Raw genomic sequence first — 21930 nt, 5'->3', positions numbered from 1 at the left:
TATAAACAAAAATCCCCTTTTTGACTGATCATTTCTATTCATTGATCTATTAATCGAACAGTCGGTCACTTTTTGACTAATCAATTTTAACTTTGTCAACTATCGTCAAAATTTTGATGGTATGTAAATTTATAAATATGTTTCTCTTAAGAGACGTTGCAACAATTTATAAGGTCTTTTGTCGAGAAAGAAATATATTTCTTTTTATATATATCAATTGCATTACAAAATATAATAGATCTAGTACACCACTCAATTTTATAACATAATCATCACATAACTTTTTAGTGGGGAAAAATGTCAAAAAAAATTACTAGGGAAAAAAATCATGGGGATGATGGGAGATGTTATTTCCCTTATTCTAAATGTGTGGGCTTACATCGCGTAAGAGTTTTAAAAGAAACAACTAAAATACATTGTAGGGAAACATGGGAACATTGAAGGGGGATTGAATGAATATCATTCCTTGGTTAGCTATATATTCATTATTTATTGTGTTTATATTAATCACATTTGTAAAATTTTATATTGTTATAACATTTTTTATGCATACTAATTTTGTATGATGCTATGTATTTATAAAATCAAGCTACGGCCCTAGTCGTTGTTCGAATGACCCAAGTAGTAGTAGAAATGATGTTGTACAAGCTGAGGAACATGGAGAAAATATTGAAGATCAAGTTAATGATCCTATGGAAGAAGTTGACAATAATAACATAGTTCAAGATGATGGTACAAATGAATTGATCCAAGACTTGTTTTCTTGACTAGTAAATGATCAGGGTGAGGAAAATTATGATAATATTCTTGATGAAACTCTATTAGAAAGGAAATAACACCACTTTACGAAGGCTCAAGACAAAATCTTCTCTCTTCGACATGATTGTTGGTGAGCTTAAAAGGGTTAACTAATAGTTTCTCAAACACTTGTATGACACATGTCCTAAGGTATGTAATATGTTTTATCACATATTATACATAAAGGTTGATTTTTTCCCTTTCTTTGTGTTAATTAATGTGTAAAATAAGAATGAAATATTTACGATTAATATTACTTATACTAACTAGTGATTTTTTATGTTCTAGATTTCTAGGTGAAATTATGTTACCATCACCAAATATTTTACCTTACTGAGATTTATATGCCATTATGAAATAAATTGGAGCAGAGTATCAAGAGATAGATGTATGTTCTAATGATAATATTTTATATTATGGGAAAATGCATCAAAAAAAGTTTCCCATAATGTTAGAGCAGTAGATATCAAACCCAATCAAATAAAAAAAAAAGGTGCCTCAAAAGGTTCTTTGCCATTTTTCCAAAAATTCCACATTTGCAGTGATTGTTCATGTACAAAAGCATAGCACAGTTTATGGATTACCATGCATGAAAGAGAATTGGAGAAGGTGTTCTTCAAATGCCTACAGATGGTTATGATTTAGGGAAATTGAGGGAAAATGCTCGCTTTATAAAGATGAAGCTCATAATGTTAGGATTTCATTGGGAATTGATCATTTTAATCCATTTGGAAATCTCAATTCTATTTACTCAATGTGGCCAATTTTTGTTATAAATAATCACTTTCCTCCTTAGATTTCAATAAAGAGGGTGTTGGACCTCGATTTTGGTCTTATTTTTGCTAAAGGAAACTTACTTAATCCATCTATTTTCCATCCATTTTTCACTTTATCCATCCCATTTTTGATGTATTTCATGTTTACTCAGGTATTTAATTTTAATTTTTCAAATTCTAAAGTTTTTATGAAAATTTGGTTTCAAGTGCAAATATTGACAAATTTAGAAATTCCCATAATAGCTATACGGATGACATGTTTGCAGGACACTTGGGCACGAGTTTGATGCATGGATAGATAGCTTGGGAACTAAGACTGAGCCATCTCTACTTGGTTCGAACAAAACAAGCTTTATTAGGCCCATTTAGTGTTGGTCAACCATGACTAGTCACTCCGAAAATCCATAGAAATAGAGCAGTTTTGAGATTTTATGGGACTGACCATATTTCTTGGGATGGGATTGATGAATTCAACTTAGATAGGTGAATATGAGTAGATATGTTTGTTAGAAGGATTATAGATCAGTTTTTCTCACAAGACTTCTATTTAAAGCCAAGACTATGCTGGCTTATGTATTGACTTTTGTATAATTTCATGCTGAGACATTTTGGATTGGAGAGCTAATTTGAAGAACTTGTTCTACTACTATTTTTCTGTTCAATAATGTGGATGTGTGACTGAGTTTAAGCTTCTGATATCAATCTTCAAGTGTGCAAAGCAAGGGTGGAGGGCCCCCATTCCAAGCTAAGTACACTTCTTTGTTTAAACTAGTTTAATTTTCCATAATCTGGTTATTGTAGAACTTGTTTACATGCTTTGTTTCAGATTGGTTTATGGTTAATGTGTGATGATTTATTTCATTAAATCTTAGTTTATTCATCACTTTAGTAAGTTGGAAAAACAAAGTGTTCAAGTTGAGCACTCCTTCTGTTAATTTGGTGAATTGTAACTAGTTTTCCTTGATTACATGCAAGCAGTTTTCTTATGTATTTTTGGTTTTTAATTGATAGCATTATGGTGAATGAATTATGATGGAACATACCAAAGGTCTCTTAAGTTAGGAGCCTCCCTTCATTAATGATTTTTCCATCTTAAGCTATTAGTTTCTGATTTCTGTTCATCAAGTAATAATTGAGGAAGAATTGGACCTCTTAAGTTAAGAGCCATTTCAGATTTCCCTCTTTACAAAGTGAATTGGAATTGTTAATATAGATTATATTTGTAATATGCACTTCTTTAGTTTTTGAAAAACTTATCTTTCAAGTTTGATTACATCTGATATTCATATATAGTGGACTTGCCTTTAAGTATTACCAACCCGGATTGATAAGGAATATTTGTGTTAATTTGTGTGAATAAATTAGCTCAACATTTTGGCGCCGTTGCCGGGGAGGAAAATATCGGCATAGTCAATAGGAAGATAAGAAAACAAACTTAAAAAAAAAAGATTCATAAAAAATAAATAAATAGTTACATTTCTTTTAGTTATGTTTCTTTATGCCTAGATATAGAGATCATCAAGGTAGATTTATTAAAAAACCCCCAAAAATAGAGGTAGGACCATCAAATCCAACAACACTAGTTACTAGTAATCCAACAATTGAGGAATTGGAAGAAAAACAAAGAACTGGACAAAGATTAACTTTAATTAAGAGGCAAACTTTGTTAGCCAGGGAAGTAAAAAGAAAACAGTTATCAACTTCAGGAAAACAAAAGGAAACTGTTAAAGAAAAAAACCTATCTTTGAATCTGTAAGTCAACCTGTCTTTGAACAACCTGAATCTCAAATTAACATTGAAACAACTAAACCTATGGCAGAAGAGGGACATGGATCTGCTATTCTTACTCCTGAACAACGACTTGAATATGAGAGACAACAAAGAGAGGAAGAGGAAAAATGAGAAAATGATAGAAAGATAGAAGAGGATAGGAAAAGACAAGAAGACGGAGGTGATCACGAAGCTACCTTTGGCTTTCCAATAGTAGATACAAGTGCAATATTAAGAGAAGAGGTGAACATGAAAAATATTCGACCTTCTGTATTGCCAAATTTTTATGGAATGTTAACAGAAGATCCTGATTCTTTCATGTTTGAATTTGATATCCTATGTAGAATATATGGATACACTGATGACACACACAAACTTCGTCTCTTTCCTACTACATTGAAAGTAGCAGCTTTAAAATGGTTCATGGGTTTGGGAGAGCAAACAATAGCTTCTTGTGATGATATGAGATCAATCTTCCTTAAAAAATATCAAGCCTATTGTAGGCCTAGGGACACAAAGGAAGATGTTTTCAGAATGACACAACAAGAAGAAGAAAGTTTAGAAGAATACTTAGAAATATTTGCATATAATCTACAAAAATCTAAAAAACACTCTCTAAATTAGGAAACCATTCAAATAATCTTTCTCAAAGGTGTAACAGATGAATATCTTGACATTTTGAATGTGATGGGCAAGGGAGATATTTCAAACTTGACATTTGATGAAATTGCTGAATTATGTCAAAAATATTCTAGAGGTAGATCAAAATCTGGAAAGAGAGATGGGAGTTCAAAAGCAGAAAATCAGCAGCAGCAGGAGTTACAAGAGCAGAAATAGGGAGCTTATTAGAAAACTTCAAAACTGACCTCCTAACTACATTAGGAACTCAGGTAGATGTTCTAAAAGCAAATAAGAAAAAAGAAGAACAAGAACAAGCCTTAGCAATCTTTTGCTCCAAATGTAGAAAGAAACATCCATTAAGAGAATGTCCCTTGGATAGTGTTCCAGTATGTGGTCTTTGTACAGAAAACCATTCAACAGAAAATTGTCTAAGGTTGACGGAATTGCAAATGAATCCAATGGAAGAAGTGCAAGGAACAGAAGGTTTCTATTATGTGGCACCACGAAGACCTTGGAAACCAAGGTTGCCTCAACAAAATCTGCAACAGTTCCCTCAACAAAACTATCCATATCTGCCTCAAAATTCTTGGAATACTCCAATGCCATGGCAAGCTTGGCCTCCACAACAATATCCAAACCAACCTGCACAAGGATGGAGAGGATATGGTTATGGAAACCAGCCACCTCAACAATACCAACAACAATACCAGCAACAATATCAACAGCCATTTCCATATCAACAATACCTGCAGTCCATGCCATTTCCGTAACAAAATTCTGCATATCCGCAATCCATGCCATTTCCGCAACACAATCCTCCACCATTATTAACACAACCACAACAGCTACAACTACCTTCAAACTAGCCCAGACCAACTCAATTACCAGCCCAACCAGTGGAAAATCCGAACAATAAGATGGATAAACCTACATACACTATAGAAGAAGCAGCGTATTTTCCAACATATTCTATTCTTACTGTAAATGATGTCCATTTAAGGTCTGGAAAGGTGCTTACAAAGGATTCTCCTCCAATCACAGAAGAGCCAATTGAGCTAGGAGAACCACCTGAAACATCACAATCGGAAACACAAATTCAGAAAGGAAAAACTATTATAACTCAAACACCACCCTATCCTGAGAGGTTAGTAGAGCAATAAAAAGAAATGAACCTTCCTCAATTTGATATTTTGGATGAATTGAAAAATGTTTATGTAAAAATTCCTTTATTGAAGGAAATTAAAGAGATACCAATATATGCTAAAACAATAAAGGAATTATGCATTAAGAAAACTGGTAAAAGGAAGAAGGATCCTACTACAATCCAATCATTGGAAAATTAGCAAGCCTCATGTCAACACAAACGATGGTAGAGAAATATATTGATCTTGGTATCCCTATGGTTACTATTTCAATAAATAATTTCTCAGTTCCAACTACATTAATAGATTTGGAAGCAGCTATAAATGTAATTACTATGGAGACAATGAAAAATCTGCATTTAAACAACATTAGATCAACTTCTACAATTCTAGAATTAGCAGACAGATCGAAAGTTGTCCCAAAAGGAATACTAGAAGATATCATAGTCTGTCTGGATTCATGGGAGTATTCTGTTGACTTCCTTATCTTGCAGCCAAAAACAAATTTGGGAGGACATCCTCTAATCTTAGGCAGAGCATGGCTAGCCACAGTTGATGCCTTTATAGGATGCAGATCTGGAAGTATGATTATTTCACATGGAGATGAACGGAAACACATTACACTTTATTCACTTGCACAATCATCTTCTTTAGAATCAATACTTGAAACTCAAGAACAGTAGTAAACTAAATCAGTTTTAAGTATAAATCAAATCTTTGACCTTAGAGAAGAAGAAAAGAATGAAGATTTAATGGATCTTTTCATCTCAGAACCAAATATTTCAGAGCAGCTTAGAGAGATTCAATATGAAGTTGCTAGCAATCTCTTGAACCAATGTTTTCAGGAAACTTGTATAGTTCAATCCTTGCGAAGCTCTTTTACTAACATTTTTCCTGTAAACACAATTACCAATTCAACAACAAAAACAATTGAAATATATCCTGGAAAACATTTGAACATTGGAAACCATTTGCAATCGTCACAAGAATAAGAGGTAATTGCATTATTACAAAAACATTCAAAAGATTTTGCCTGGGATTATACCAACATGCAAGGAATATATCCCAATACATGTATCCACCACATCTATACAGATGATCAGATCAAACCAGTAAGGCAACCTCAAAGACGAATGAATCCCATGATGAAAGAAATAGTGAAAGAAGAACTGCAGAAATTGCTTAAAGTTGGGTTCATCTATCCTATTTCAAATTGTCAATGGGTTTCTCCATTGGCAATAGTACCAAAGAAAAATAGGAAGTAGAGGGTATGTGTAGATTATCGAGAATTAAACAAAGCAACATTAAAAGATCATTTTCCGCTACCATTCATTGACCAGGTTCTAGACTCATTAGCTGGAAAGAAATTTTCTCCTTCCTGGATGGGTTTAGTGGGTACAATCAGATTAGAATAGCAATAGAAGACCAAGACAAAACAACATTCACTTGCCCATGGGGAACCTATGCATATAATTTCTTTCCATTCAGGTTATGCAATGCACCTGCAACTTTCCAAAGAGCAGTGCTTGCAATATTTGTTGATCTAATCCATGAATGTCTAGAAGTTTATATGGATGACTTCACGGTCTATGGAAACACATATGACGATTGCCTCAACAATCTTGAGAAAGTTTTTGAAGTGATGCATAGAAACATATTTTTCATTGAGTAACGAAAAATGCTATATGATGTTGACACAAGGCATAGTTTTGGGACACCATATTTCCACTTCAAGAATTAAGGTGGATCCAGCAAAAATACAAGTCCTTGTGAATTTAATGCCACCTACAACACAAAAAGAGGTAAGGATTTTCCTGGGTTATGTAGGCTACTATAGATGATTCATAGAAAACTTCAGTAAAATATCCCAACCTCTATTTAAGTTATTAGCAAGAGATGTTGAATTTCAATGGACAAATAACTGTCAAAATGCATTTCAAATATTGAAAGAAAAACTATCAATTGCACCCATTCTTCGTGGACCAAACTGGTCTCTACCATTTCATATTTCAACTGATGCATCAAATACTACAATAGGTGCATCAGTTGGACAGAAAGAGAACCTGTTCAATTATGCAATATACTTCATAAACAAGAACTTAACACCCGCAGAATTGAACTATACAGTGATAGAAAAAGAAATGTTAGATGTAGTACATGCAGTAAATAAATTCAGGCATTACATAATGGGATACCAAGTATTTATTCATACAGATCATTCAACAATAAAATATTTGATGAATAAATCTATCACCAATGGGAGAATAACAAGATGGTTACTGTTAATGCAAGAATTTAACATCACAATTCAAGATCGACCAAGTAGAGAAGATCAAGTGTCTGACTTTCTTTCACGAATACATTCTCCCAATGATCCAAATCCAGTTGCGGACAAATTTCCGAATGAACATTTGTTTGCAATAGCAATAAAAACACCATGGTTTGCAGACATAACAAACTATCTATCTTCTGGGAAATTTCCAACACAATTCTCCAAGAAACAAAAACGAAAAATTATTAAAGAAAGTTCTAGATATAGTTGGGTAAATGGCGATTTGTTTTATACTGGTTCAGATTTAATAATAAGAAAATGTGTGAGAGAGGATGAGATATTAGAAATCCTGAAAGCATGTCATGATGAACCATGTGGTGGCCATTTTGCAAACAAACGAACTGCCTGCAAGGTGTTGCAATTAGGCTACTACTGGCTAGCAATCTTTAAAGACTCCAAGGCATATGTCAAGAGGTGTGATAGCTGCCAAAGAATAGGGAGACCAATAGTATCAAATGAGATGCCACTCAAACCACAAGTTCTAATAGAACCACTTGAGAAATGGGCACTAGATTTTGTGGGACCAATAAATCCACCATCAAATGGCAATAGGTACATCTTAGTATGTACAGATTATGTCACCAAATGGGTGGATGCAAAGGCAGTCACCAAAGCAAAAGAAAATATAGTGGTCACCTTCCTCTTTGAAGAAATATTTGTAAGATATGGAGTGCCAAGACAAATTGTAACCGATCAGGGAGCATAGTTTACTTCAAAGCTTGTACGAGATCTTATAGAAAAATATAAGATAAAGCACAAGAAGTCCACACCATATCATCCTCAGGCAAACGAACAGGTGGAAGAAACAAACAAAGTCCTAGAGAACATAATGACCAAAACAGTACAGATGAATAGAAAGGATTGGTCAGAAAAACTAAGGGATGCACTATGGGCATACAGAATCACATGGAAAAACACAACTGGATTTAGTCCATACCAGTTAGTGTATGGAAAAGAGGTCTTACTGCCCATAGAATTTTAGATACACACATACAAATTGGCAGCCAAACTAGGACTAGAACTATCTGAAGCACAGTAGTAGCAGATAATGGAATTAAATCAACTAGATGAACATCGCCAGTAGGCAATAGAACATACAACATTGATACAACAGCAACGAATGAAATGGCATGACAGATTCATCAAGAACAAGACATTCAATAAAGGAGACTGGGCACTACTGTTCGACTCCAAATTCAAAGATTTCAAGGCCAAATTCACAACCCACTGGTTAGGGCCATATGAGATAGAAGAAATCTTTGATAATGGAGTTGTTCAAATCAAGACAATTGACTAGGAATCTACATCATTTTTGGTAAATGGACATAGGCTCAAAGTTTACAATAGGCCTATTGACAAAGAAGAATTCATGAAACAAATGATACAAGGAACAGAACTGGAAATAATGGCACACCAGATACAAGCATCTTCCAGTGCTACAGAAGAATAAAGAGTAGACTACTACTAAAAAATAAATAAATATACAAAAAATAAAACTTAAAAAAATAACATTGTTTACTAGTGAAAACCAGGAAACTGGCACCAAGAAAACACGAATTCATAGAGGAAAACCAACATGATTTGGACTGTATGAATTCACTTTCTTGTTCTATTTTTATCACAACTTTGATTTGCAGGATATCCTCCACATAAGCATGACTTAAGGACAAGTCAAATATCAAGCAAGGGGGAGAGTTGCATGAAAACTTTAGTTGTGAAGCTAAATTGATGACGGAACTTGTATTGTTCATAGTTGGGACCTAAACAACAATAGCAGAGGGACCTAAAATATTAGCATAAACATGTACACATTACATAAACAGGTGCATGACAGTTGGGACTTGAACAACAATAGCAGAGGAACCTGAAATATTAGCAGAAACATGTACATATTGCATAAACATGTGCATGACAGTTGGGACCTGAATCATGAAATCATTGCAGAGGGACCTGAACAACAACCAGTAATTCAAGAACCAGAACCAATGAAGCATGAAGAACAGGAAGAAGAAATAAATTCTACCTTCCAATCTATCTAAGACATTTGATCAAACGATTTCATCTAGCTTGTAAAGAACAGTAGACATCATCCAATATTATCAGGGAAGTACAAGTATAGTCATTTTGCTCTTGTGAATTCAATTTTTTTTAGAAATTTTTAGTCTTTGTTAAATTGAGATTAGTACTTGAAGTATATATTTTCCATTATCTCCACCCATTATCCTAAGTATCATATCCTATAACCCTTAACTATAACCTTGTACATCCTATATTCATTCCATATTCATGACCTTAAGCCTATTCCCCTAAGTATTTTTCCTTAAAAGTAAAAAGGGATCAAAAGAGTGCAACATGATGGTACCTGCACAAACAATTCAAAACATTAGACATGGAAATAATTTTAAACATGACCTAGGTGGTCATTTTAAAATTATGAGACATATTTCAAAAGGAAATATATGCGCACACATAACTTTAGATTATGAGTAATATGAGAAATATTTCAATAGTAAATATATGTGCAAAGGAAATAAGAAAGGCAGTACAACATTATATGTGCATACAACAACGAAATGTATTACCATATGACTAAACATAACCTTTTTGCATCATGAAAGTGGCAAACGAAGTCATATGATGTTAGGCGGCTTGCATGATTTCATAATGTGGCGCATAACAAACTATGCAATGATATTTGGCCGAAGGATATAATTCAAACGAGCTTGCAAACCATTTCACAGTACATGGTTCATATTGTAATGAGATTGAAGTCGTGGAACGGAGTTATGATGCACGCAAACCATTATAAACTTGCATGGATGGTGCATTCAAACACTTCAATAGATGACGTGCTAGCAAGGCCGTAAACTGTATGGAAGGACAGCCACGACCCGCATACAAGTAAGCTCGCATTCAAATCATGCAAACGGTCAGGGCATCACAATGAAATAGTCAGGTGACTGGTCAAACAGGACCAACATGACGTGCTTACGTGGAAGCATTGGCCAATAGGATGTGTTTACGACTTACTCAGCCAGAGAACGGTAGAAAATGTGAAACGGTCACGAAAACTTCAAGCTAAAACTGTTGTGCATTTCAAAACCAGTCTGCTGATTGTTTAAACCGCATCTGTATTCCATCATTGCCCTTAAAGAGCTCAGGAGAATACTGGTGGAAGCGATGCACATTTTGACAAACGAAGAGAGGGAAAAACATAAGTGAGTATGTGGAGAGATAAGTAGGAAACCTCATGGAGATAGCGCAAGTCGGTTGCCCAGAATCTCAGGAAATTTCAGGTAATAACGAGATTTGATTTGCCTCCATAAGATTACAAATATGAAGTCGGGATTACAATCACCAAATTTTTGCCAGAACTTCCTATCATTTAAATGTTTATGTGCATGTTTTTGCCACCAGTCAGCAAGAAACGAAGCTTCAGGAGATATGGGTAACGAAGAGTGCCATTAAACAGTCCATGAGTCTAGCCACTAGCCAGGTAAATGCTGAAAACTCACCATGATTCCAGAAAATGATAAATGTAAGGGTTATATAAACCGACAGTGAGTTAATGGAGCAGAGAATAAACAGCCATGCATTAAAAAAGATTTGTTCATAAGTGTAATCGCATGAACTTAGGTTTTGAATGAAGCATGTAATTTATGCAAAACAAGTAGTTGATTACACCTGTGTGGATAATAAGGCAGTTCAACCACATCTTGCATGCAAAATGCATAGATAAAACAGAGTTTTTGGACTGTATTGCGTGTTTTTGTAAAGCAGGGGTTGTTTATTGCAAAGGAGTTTTTTTTAAGCGTTGTTACAAGGGGTTGTATTGCATGTTTTTTTTTAGATCAGGGACTATAATGTGTATTTTTGCATAGAAGGGGTTGTATATTGCCAGAGCAAAGGAGTTTTTAAGTGCTATTAAGGGATTGTATTGCATGTTGTTGTAAAACAACAGTTGTATATTGCAGGAACAGAGGAATATTGGGGTCGAATTGTGTGTTTTCTTTGTAGAACACGAGTTGCATATTACAGATGAATTTGTTTAGAGCTGTTACAACCAGGGCAGAGTTGAAAACTATTTTTGCTTTCCTTTCATACAGCGCTAAAGATTAGGCTTGTGTGATGAATTATAAAAAAATTTCCTTAGGAATACATTAAGAAATACAAATTATGACATGATTATTTTGTTTTCTTATGTATTTCTTTTCCAAAACAGAGTATACTGTTTTTACAGAGATATATAAGGCAGGATGTTTGAATGTTTGGATACAACAGGGGATTAAAAGAGAAACTATGTCACTGCAAAAAGAAAAAAGCAAAGGCCCAAGTAGATTGAATTAAGTTTGTTGCATAAGGTAGGTAAGCTTCTCTGACTTCAAACTTTCATTTTACAAAACAGTATTTGTAGATTGTCATTGTAAAAGATGAACTTAATGATAGCAGAGGCATACATTCAATGGTTTTCAGACACAATGTCAACAAGGATAGAGCCGAAGTTTCAAATAGAAAACTGGAAAAAAGAGACCATATAGAAGCTATACCAAGCGGGAATGATAAGATTCTTGCAGAGATTTAGTGGCCACAGTGAGGAGGTAACAAGGGAGTTCATAAACAATTACAGCCAAGAACAAACAAGGGTAGGAAATGTTATCATTCCTGTGACTTAGGAATTCCTTTCACAAGCTCTAGACCTCCTTATGATAGGAGAGAAATATCATAAAGGTTTGCATCTCAAGGAGAAAGCATGAACTTTTTTCCTTGAAAAGAACAGAAAAGGAACCTTTGACAGAACCAAAGGTATACCAAGGGAATGGTTCAATGAACCATGGGGTGAGTTGGTTCTAGTTATACAAAAGTTTCTTACATGTGATAGGGGATATAGTGTTGCCCATCTATATCACATCCGACTCCTACAGCACATTAAGGGGGAAGATAAGATTAATCTGCCATACTTTCTCTTTAGAAGCCTCCTGAAGATGATAGAGACAGTAAAACATGAACACAAGCCCAAAGAAGCACAAATTTATCACCAGGGGTTGATAAAAATCCTGGTTGAATATCAAGTAAGATCACAAGGGATAATTTGGAGGGAGTTCATGAGTAAAAACCAGTTCAATGAACAGATCAATGAGGGACAGAACAAAGTAGAGCAGGAAACTAGGGGAATGATGAGCTCACCCTTCTATCCCAAGACTAGAGCCAAAAAGAAAAATAATACAGCCATGCAAGAAAATGAAGTGTCCATCATGTCCATTCCTAGGAGATTTAGGAATAAAAGTCCAACTGAAATAAATAGCAAAGAAAAAGAAGTTCAGTTAGTAGACACATGTTCAACGGGAAAACAGGTAGAGGATGATATTGAACAAGAAGCATTGGAGAGAGATTCTTATTATGATGATGCAGCAGCAGCATCATTAATCAAAACTACACAAGAGCTTGAAAAAGAAATAAACTTGGGCAAAATCAAGGAGTTAACAGACCAACTAGAAATCAGTAAAATCTTGGAAAAACATTTGAAAGAAGAAAACCAAGCAAGCAAAAAGAATAATGCTAGATTGGTCAAAGAAAATGAAAGATTAAATGAAGAAATAGGAAGATTGAAAAGAAAGAATGATATGTTCTCCAAACAGGCATTCAAATGGCTAAAAGAGAAGAACATGTGGAAGGCTAAGTATGAGAAGCAGAAAGTTAAGGCCACTTTGTACAGAGAAGGACAGGATTCAGGTATGGACTGTTTGATAAGGGTAGCACAACAGAAAGCATCTATAGGAACTATATCTACAACATGTAATAGAAGCTCAAAGAGGAATAAGCAGGCATGAGGACATGCTTGACGATCAGCAAGGGGGAGATGTTGGCCCTCGATTTTGGTCTTATTTTTCCTAAAGGAAACTTACTTAATCCATCTATTTTCCATCCATTTTCCACTTTATCCATCCCATTTTTTATGTATTTCATGTCTACTCAGGTATTTAATTTTAATTTTTCAAATTCTAAAGTTTTTATGAAAATTTGGTTTCAAGTGCAAATATTGACAGATTCAGAAATTCCTGTAATAGCTATATGGATGACATGTTTGCAGGACACTTGGGCACAAGTTTGATGCATGGATAGACAGCTTGGGAACTAGGACTAAGCTGGCTCTACTTGGTTCAAACAGAACAAGCTTTATTAGGCCCATTTAGTGCTGGTCAACCATGACTAGTGACTCAGAAAATCCATAGAAATAGAGCAGTTTTGAGATTTTATGGGACTGACCATATTTCTTGGCATGGGATTTATGAATTCAACTTAGATAGGTGAATATGAGTAGATATGTTTGTTAGAAGGATTATAGATCAGTTTGTTTCACATGACTTCTATTTAAAGCCAAGACTTTGATGGCTTATGTATTGACTTTTGTATAATTTCATGCTGAGACATTTTGGATTGGAGAGCTAATTTGAAGAACCTGTTCTACTACTATTTTTCAATAATGTGGATGTGTGACTGATTTTAAGCTTCTGATATCAATCTCCAAGTGTGCAAAGCAAGGGTAGAGGGCCCCCATTCCAAGCTAAGTACACTTCTTTGTTTAAACTAGTTTAATTTTCCATAATCTGGTTATTGTAGAACTTGATTACATGCTTTGTTTCAGATTGGTTTATGGTTACTGTATGATGATTTATTTCATTAAATCTTAGTTTATTCATCACTTTAGTAAGTTGGAAAAACAAAGTGTTCAAGTTGAGCACTCCTTCTGTTAATTTGGTGAATTGTAATTAGTTTTCCTTGATTACATGCAAGCAGTTTTCTTATGTATTTTTGGTTTTTAATTGATGGCATTATGGTGAATGAATTATGATGGAACATATGAAAGGTCTCTTAAGTTAGGAGCCTCCCTTCATTAATGATTTGTCCATCTTAAGCTATTAGTTTTTTATTTCTGTTCATCAAGTAATAATTGAGGAAGAATTGGACCTCTTAAGTTAAGAGCCATTTCAGCTTTCCCTCTTTACAAAGTGAATTGGAATTGTTAATAATAGATTATATTTGTAATATGCACTTCTTTAGTTTTTGGAAAACTTATCTTTCAAGTTTGATTACATCTGATATTCATATACAATGGACTTGCCTTTAAGTATTACCAACCCGGATTGATAAGGAATATTTGTGTTAATTTGTGTGAATAAATTATCTCAACAGAGGGAGCACATAATGTTGACAATGATTGTTATAGGTATTTCTTTACAATAATTTTTCAAATGCAACATTTTCATTTCTCTTGTGTGTTTCGTAATGTGTTATATTTGTTTATTTTCTTATATATATACATATCATGGTAGTAATTATGTGTAATTTCAAACAATTAGGTAAGTACCAACTTAAAGATATGAATGTATATATCAAGCCTCTTATCAACGAGTTACTAAAGTTATGGGTCAACATCACTATGTATGACATCTGTAAACCAATAAGGTAGATGAAATTTCAATTCCATGGAATACTTGTATGAACAATTCACGATGATCCAAGACTAACGCATTTTGGTGGTAATGTTCCAATATTTTACTTTAATAGTATATAATTATATGAAGATACAACGCATGTTTTTTAAATAATTTCTTTATATAATTGACATTAATACTGTTAAGACATATATATGGAAAACAAAAAATACAAATGATAAACATGAGTGTGTATCTATTATTAACAAATGATATACATTTCTAGTACATTCATATGACCTTTGGTTTCGTATTCCAAGGTCTCTTTGACTTCCTTAGACTATTCAGCTTCCACACAAACCCTTAGAGGATTAGGTGTCAAACATCCCCCCCCCCCTTAATCCGAAGGGTTATGTATGAGTCCAAGAAGAGAGTTGTAATAAAAAATGTGAAAAAATGCATGGTGGCACTAGGTTGAATGTGCTCTCTGAAATGTTGGTATAAGGGAGGTGGTTTAAGGATGACCACCAACATTTGAATGCTTAGTGCAGTTCCCAGAACTCTTCTAAGTCTGGCATGAAGCTCAAGTCTTTTGCTAGAGGAAGTGCTCCTGAAGTTTTAAAGAGGGAAACCTTCAACCATGAAAGGGAGGTCTCAACCTATGATGGTTTAAGGATGACCAACAACTTTGGAATTCTTAATGCAATTCCTGGAACTCTTCCAAAACTAACAAGAAGCTGAAGTCTTCTGCTAGAGGAAGTGTCCCCAATTCTTTGAAGAGGTATCACCGATTGAAGGCACGCTTTGGGGCATATTTGTCTCTGGCTACAACTCTGAATCTGGTATGGCAGGTTGTGGCTCAGGCTCGCTTGATGTGAATTTGAAGCTTGTAGATGACCATCATTTCCCCCCCTGTCAGATACAAGGTGAGAAAATGAAGAGATCTCAACTGCAAGACTTTTCAATATTCGAGAACAAATCCTGTTGTATGAGAAAAATATCTTGTTGGCTATTGAAGGCCATTGCCAAGAAGCGATCCATCCAAGATGAATCTTTGTTCTTGCGAGATGTTTGTTTCTGACGCATTTGTTTGAAGAATGATTGGTTTTATGACAGTGCTTACATCGATGAAGATCAAAACAATGATCTTTCATCTGGCCAAATCGGTCACAGTGTTGGCATTCCACAATTTGTTATTATTGTTGTGGAAGAGGAGCAGAATCTGGAACAACTGAAGGTGAACTATCCTGAAGGAATCTAGCACTCTGAAACTGGATGGGCATTGAGTAATCTAGAATATGAAAGGACACGTCCTTGTCATATCCAAGACCAGTTTTGTGCTTGTTTTTGGTAAGCTCTTCCCAAGGTCTTATGATGGGCTTGGAAAGTGAAAACTGAACTTCTACATCTGCATGTACAACTGTTGCTTCATTGGGTACTAAATCTGAATGAACTATAACATTATTTTCTTTCTTTTTAAGGGAATCTGTTTCAATCTTTTGAACATAAACAGGTTCAGAATGATGACTCCACTGTTGTAATTGTTCCTGTTGTAGTTGAGATTCAAGCTGCAAAAAATCAATTTGTGCTTGTGCATATTGTAGACAAGTTTGAATTTTTGAGAGAGAGCATTTGCTGATTTGGAATGTGTCATCAGAAGTAGATAGTATCAAAGTTTTCAAGAACTTCAATATTGCATTAATTCTGGTCATTTTCATTGAACAAATTAGGTCAGTCTCTCGAATTATATGGCTAAAATGGTTGCAACAATAAACAAAGATACCCTGTTGGACAAAATGCACAAAGATAATTTTGCACAATGGCCAAAATACACTCAAATTTGGCAATATAACCAATGATCACTCTAAAACTTGCCACAATTCTCGGTACAGTCAAATGTATTCAGTGCATCAAAACCAAGCCAAGCTCGTTGCAGCTTACAATTAATATCTTAGGTTGCAATTTATAAGACCAAATTCAACAATTTAAATAGTTCTAAATTCAATGACTCTCGCGGACCATTCATTAATGGAGCAAGCTTCCCACATGCACAGAAACATAGGAAGCTTTCAGATACCGGTAGCCCCGTTTCCCATCATCCCTTCTTCTTCGTCTCCTTGTTTCTTTCTCTGGTTGCCTTTGGAGCCCTTCTTCTTCGCTCTGTGGATTCTTCTCCTCCTGGATTGAATCCAATCTATTTATAAATAAATATATTTAGACAACATTTATATATAAATATATATACATATACATATAAATATTTTCTTCCATTCAAAGCGTGTTCTTTCATCCAGGAAGGTTGAGGAGAGCTTTGAATCGAAGGCTGCCTGCGGGTGGTTTTGTTGTGGAGCGAGGGGTACATCTATTTGGCTCGAAGTCGGTGAAGAAGAAGAGAGTATTGCAGGCAGATCAGCCAATCAATTTAAGGCTAGGAGGAGTTAAAGGTCATTCCTTCGGGCCTCGTCTTGACTCCGCACTTGTTGGCACTGACACCACCTCTGCCACTACTGTTGTTTCCTTTGCCACAGATGGATCTCAGGGTTTCTGCCCGCATGGAGGAAATCCCAGTTCCAACTCCTCTGATGAGATTCACAAGGCTAGAGAGGAGATAGAATCAGAGTTTGTCATTGATGAATCAAGTTTGGGTCGTGGTGATATCAATAATCAGGCGCATCAAAGCAGACTAGCTCCTTCTTCAAGTCGGTGCTTAACTTTGATTTCTTGGAACTTTAGGGTGCAAATGAGACAAAACACTCAAACAATGGGATTTGAGTGACAATTTTGTTGTTTATAGAGAAATGTTCGAATCTCAAGATCTAAGGCATCGACAAGATAAATCTTTGTACACCCTACAACTCTCCGTGAGATTTGGCGATGAACATGAGCACAAAATATGAAGGTGAAGACTTGACTTGAAACCAGAGAAATAGAATGTAGATTCTTCTAATGCAGGATGATAAAATTCCTCACTGATAGATGGTCATGGGTTCGTGCCTTCGCAATACTTTTGATCCCATCGCTGCGAAGGGCCGAGTGACTGTCTCAACATATTTTCTATGTCCATAAAAAATAAGGAACAGAGACGAAAACATGTTGCTGCATCTCCATCGAACACTTCCATTTTGTTGCCATGGCTGATATGTTGATCCCTGATATCGTTCAGGAGGACATATTCCCTCACCTGCTATGGCACGCCTGTCCCCTTCTCATTTCCTTGAACAGAGCAAGACGTGGCCGCCGCAAAAGTTTTCAATGGGCAATGGAAGTCGGTATATACAAATTGCAGACCTATTTCACATATATGCGCATCAGGCAGGGATGCAGGTGGCCTTTTTGCAATTAACTATCATCACAGAAATGGCACTGGTTATTTTGACATAACTGAGATAACTGGTGCAGGATAAGCAAGGGAGGAGGGATATATCCAGGATGAGAGTCTTACATATCGCTCCACCAATTGTTTTACCCAGCCATTCTTTGTGCATGTGAGGTACGGGTTGTATTTCTTTGGATTAATGGATTACAACAATGGTCTCTGGTTTTATGACCTAAATCAGAGATCACACACATTTAAGACAAAAGCGTTTTACATAGATATATGGTTTGCAGAATGCGGATTTTGACAAGGCTTAGAATAGAAGAATTCTGACAGGATAGGAGCAACCGATAAACAGAGAAATAACCTTGAATACAGACATGAATACAATGCATATACATTCATCATATGAACTAGTGCACATAACAAAAAGAGATTCAACGCATATACATTCACAAAATGAAACAGTCTACTAGAGCGCCGAGTGCAACAGAGCGGCATTAGTATATTTCTATAAATAGGGAAATGGCAGACAAATTCTGGAAAGAATGCAGCGCTGACAATCTCTGAAAATTCCCAGGCCTAACGGAAGCTCTGATACCATGTTAAGACGCATACATGGCAAACACAAAAGATGAATGATAAACATGAGTGTGTATCTATTATTAACAAATGATATACATTTATAGTACATTCATATGACCTTTGGTTTCGTATTCCAGGGTCTCTTAGACTTCCTTAGACTATTCAGCTTCCACACCAACCCTTAGAGGATTAGGTGTCCAACAAATACATTAAAGGAACTATGGAAGCTGTTAGGGCCTAAATCTACCTTAGGCTGAGAAAGGTAGGTCTAGGGTAACATCAAACCATGCTTAACCTGGTAGCTAGCCCTACTAGGTCAGGAGAGGGCTCTCTCCTTGTCAATCTCAGGAAAATATAGCAAATGAGGCTTGAGATGACTGATATAAAGACTAATTTTAGGCTAGGTATATGCTCAGAGGAGTTTGATTGAATTTGATGATGGTTTGCTGGCTCAAATGTGAAAGGCATATTTGCGTCCAGGGAATGGACACAATGTTGCAGACGTTTCTGTGGGGTGAGGTAGGCAAATGGTTTAGTACTTTGAAATAAGTGAGATGGAGAGTCTTAAGACTGGTGAGGAATTGGATAGGGCATGAAAGTCTTAGGGATCCTCTTCAAACTGCTAAAAACATAGAAAACTAAACAAACCCTAGGTAGAGCACTGCAACATCAATGAATTCTACCTTTATCCTTGATTCATTTAGTTAAGTTGAACAAAGAGAGATGATGGCATACATAAACACATGTAAACTTGAATTACAGAAGAAAAAACAATACCAAATCAACTTGCCACAAGAATCCCACAAAATGCTGCAAACCCTAGTCTATTCCTTTGCCAAACTGCAGAGATGAATGTACAATGCTGCTCAAAGCTTTCACAAAAGTCCAACCTTTACCAATGACTGAAAAACTACTAGATATAGGAAACAAAAAACTCATGCTAGGCTTTAGGGGTCGAATTCATGAGTTTAGGAGCTATTTCAACAAGATCTAAACTAAGAACTGAAAAGTAGGCAGTGGAACAACATGCCTCTAAAACTAGGAAACTGGTTCATTTAGTTTCAAACTACCTTTTCATGATGTATCTACCTCCATGAGTGAATTTTTAGCATTTTTAAATCAAATTCCATCAAGTTACATAAAATTACATCATGAGTTCGGCTATGAGAGAGAGAAAAGTCAAACTGAGAAAAAATAGGCGAAAAACAGAGTTTTTTGGCAAAAAAAGTCAATTTTCCATCCTGTGTGCTGCGCCACTATCCCTGTGCATAGTGCCTTTTTGCAGCTGATTTTTGAGGCCTTCCTATGCACAAAATGTTCTCCAAGTGGGCTTGTTGGAATGGTATGTCTGTCTACTTTCTAGAACGAGTGGAATTTATGAATTTGGAGTCCATTTGCCACTCCAAAAGTGAGTTCTCCCAACACTGCTTCTTGTGTGGCCAAAAAGGGGCAGAAAGGGCATTTTTGAGGTGTTTTTGACTCTTTTGGAAGCTCAAAACTTGAAAAAATTTCTTGGCCATTTGTGAGCGTTCATATTTTTGCATGAGGAATCCAAAAATGATGAGTTTTCCTTTAGAGGAGGTCCCTAGCAAAAGTGTGTGCAAGGTGGCACGGCGCACCAGGCAGAAAAACCTGTGTTTTGCTCCAAAAATTCAAAATTGAAAAAACGTGTGCCAAATTTCTTGAAATTTGGGCTGAGTGAACTACATCAAGTACTATGTTGGGCCAAGGAAGCCTCAGCCAAGATCTTGAGCTTATCTTGCTCTTTCTTCCTCCTCAAAGTTTTCCTCAACTTGGCCTTTAAAGTCCTAATTCTTGCTTTGCAACTTTTGTTTCTTGCCAAATAATGAAACGCCATGTGCCACAACATGTCATTCTCCTTGTTAGCCTTGTCAAGCAGCCTCTCCAAGTGCATGTTCATCTTCTCCAACCAAGACTCCTTGTCATTCTCTATCTCTTGTTCACTGAAAGTCAAAATGACATGGTCCTCTTCGTCATTTTGCTTCTTCAGTTTCAACATTTCTAGCTCCATTAGGCTTTGATTATCCTCCAACTATTTGTTTTCCTTTTTTCTTGTCATCTATATCATCCTTGTGCATCTTCTCTTTGCCTTTTCTTTGTTGCTTATCATAGTCATATTCACTGTCTCTTTCCATTGTTTTCCCTTGGTTTTGAAAAATGTGATTATATATGAATGGTTTGTGGATAATAGTATGGAATAGGATGGAGGAATGGAATGGGCAGAGTGTATGGGGAAGGGAGTGTGGAAATGTATGTATGAACAGGGTTTAGGGATGTGAATAGGGTTTAGGGAATGAGTAGGATAAGTGTGTAGGGTTTTAGGGAGAGTGTGTAGGGTTTGGTGATGTGAGTAGGGCTTGTAGGGTTTGGGGATAGTAGGAATTAGATATTAGGGTTTAGAGATGCAATTACGATTTGGGAGTAGTGGGATTAGGTATTAGGATTTTTAGTTTTGGGGATAGGGGAATAGATGAATGTGAATGAAAGAGGGAAGGTGGAAATGAGATGAGTGAAATGTAGTGAAGGGGAATGTAATTGATGCAAGGGGAGAAAATACCAACAATGACAACTTTGAAACCCTAGATAGTTTTTTGAATGTGACTGTGCAACAAACTAGGGTTTTCCTTTTCACCTATTTACAAACCATGAATGATGATCAAAACTTTTGCAATGGCACTATGGAATGCTTCACTTACTTGTCGAATGAAGATTGCACAAATTTGGAGCTTGGCAAAAAGATTTGAGTGAAATTTGGGCTAAGTAGGTAGGTGTGCCATGCCACTGCCCAAATGCGCCATGCTCAATAGGTGCACCGTGCCCGTTCAAATTGCAGTGTAAAACCTGCACCAAGTGCGCCGCGCTCAATAGGTGCGTCACGCCAACTGACAAGTGCGTAGCGCTTTTTGCAGGACACTTGTGGAGGCCTTCCTGGTGTCCAAAGTGGGCATGTGATAGCTCATTGGAAGGCTTATTGAGTCTACTTTCCAACACAACTTGAATTTTTCAATTTGAAGTTCATTTTCCCTATCAAAAGTCAAATATCCTAAGACTGGTAAAAATGTGCGAAATGAGGCTACTTAAAGGCAGAGTGTTGTTGCAGTCAACTTTTGAAGGTCTTCCTCAACTCCAAATTGAG

The sequence above is a fragment of the Pinus tabuliformis genome, chromosome 2_1 (assembly GCF_031772625.1).
Source record: "Pinus tabuliformis cultivar Carrire ecotype Pingquan chromosome 2_1, CPIR1, whole genome shotgun sequence".
Classification (NCBI taxonomy): domain Eukaryota; kingdom Viridiplantae; phylum Streptophyta; class Pinopsida; order Pinales; family Pinaceae; genus Pinus; species Pinus tabuliformis.
This window is presented reverse-complemented; position numbering follows the sequence as displayed.